At 51.8% G+C, this 1,638-nt stretch overlaps 1 pseudogene; it reads right to left on the bottom strand.

The window, feature by feature from the left end:
- Nucleotides 1-635: 635 nt before the first annotated feature.
- LOC138813545 (ferritin light chain pseudogene) lies at nt 636-1,213 on the bottom strand (annotated as a pseudogene).
- Between the last annotated feature and the right edge of the window lie 425 nt (nt 1,214-1,638).

Genomic DNA, 1,638 nt, shown 5'->3' with positions numbered 1-1,638 from the left:
TACTCCCATCCATCCTGGATACAGTGATGGATACAGAGCTGCTTTGACTCTCTCTCTGAAGGCAAGGCATTCCGGGGTCACCCTTATGCCTCAAGGAGCAAATGAGCTACCTCTCAAGGGCCTGGAAGGTTTGGTGGGGCCCTCTTGCTTGGCAGGCCTTGAACGTGAATGTTGGCTCTTCTCAGTTCTGTGACTGCTGGGAGTCCTTCCAGCTTCTCTGCAGGTCAGCTAGCAATTGGACAGCCACAGACATCATGGGGGGTGGGTGGAACTGAGTGGCAGGCTCGTGTCTCTGTAATTCCCTTCTCCCCTTGGTTTTGGCTCAAATCCTAGCTACCTTAGGAGCTTTCTGATACTATCAAAAGAGTCTTAAAATGTTCTATCCTGAATCTGGTATGGTGGTATATACCTGTAATCCCAGAATTTGGGAGGCTAATATAGGAGGATCAAGAGTTAGAGGACAGCCTGGGCTACATAGAACACCATCACAAACACAATTCTACCCAGTTATTCTTTTTTTTTCTGCAAAAAGCTTTATTTTCATTTGGTCCAAGGCTTGGGAAGGGCTCCAGGATGGTTAGTTAGGAAGTTTCCGAATGGCTAGAGGCAGAAGCTCGGGCAGAAACCCTGATGCCTGGCGATGCAGAGATAGCCCCTCAAAGGCTGCTGGACTCTGGAGTTTTCTAGTCGTGTTTGAGGGTGAGGCACTGGAAAAGATACTCGCCCAGCTGGGCCTGAGGGGCTGCCCCCAGCCTGCGAAGGTTGGTTCAGGGGTCGCCCATCTTCTTGATGAGCTTCACCTCTTCATCCAGAAAGTGGTTCTCTAGGAGGTCACAGAGATGGGGGTCTGTGCGAGCAGAACCATAAAGATCCACAATGGCTTGGTTCAGGCTCTTCTCCAGGGCCAGGGCGGCTTCCATGGTTTCCACGGTTTTACCCCACTCATCCTGAGAAGGTCTCTGCACATCCTGGTTCTGCATCTTCAGGAGGCGCTGGGCGCCCTCACACTTCTCCTCCTCCAACTCGTGGAAGAAATGGCCTATGCCCTCCAGAGCCACATTGTCGCGATCGAAATAGTAGCCCAGAGAGAGGGAGGTGTAGGAGGCCCGCAGATGCAAGTTGACCAGGTGGTTGACGGCAGCCTCCACCTCGGTGGAGTAATTCTGACGAATCTGGGAGGTCATGGCTGGTCGTCAATACAGAGCTAACCACAGAAAAACACGGCGTTGGTTGGTCCTGGAAGCAGGCGACGGGCAAGAAGATAAGGGTCAGAGGTGGTGAGTGGAGAAGCAGTTGGTGGTGGAAAGGAGGAGTCCCCGGGTCTGTTTCGTCCAAACACTGTTGAAGCAAGACACAGATCCGCGGGACTGGCATGCGCTTCTGCTTACCCAGTTTTTCTTGAAATAAGGAGGGTTGGTCTGGCCAATCCACCACAATCTACAATCTGGGAAGTGAGAGTATTTGATTTTAACCCTCACTAGGTAGGACAGACAGAGAGAAGGCAGAAAGGAAGGAAGGAAGGAAGGAAGGAAGGAGGGAAGGAAGGAAGGAAGGAAGGAAGGAAGGAAGGAAGGAAGGAAGGAAGGAAGGAAGGAAGGAAGGAGTGTGTGTGTGTGTGTGTGTGTGTGTGTGTGTGTG

Source organism: Dipodomys merriami, unplaced genomic scaffold (assembly GCF_024711535.1).
Source record: "Dipodomys merriami isolate MVZ:Mamm:240054 unplaced genomic scaffold, mDipMer1.0.p SCAF_6, whole genome shotgun sequence".
NCBI classification, from domain to species: domain Eukaryota; kingdom Metazoa; phylum Chordata; class Mammalia; order Rodentia; family Heteromyidae; genus Dipodomys; species Dipodomys merriami.
Note: the sequence above shows the minus strand (reverse complement) of the source record. Positions and strands in the feature narration are given on the sequence as shown.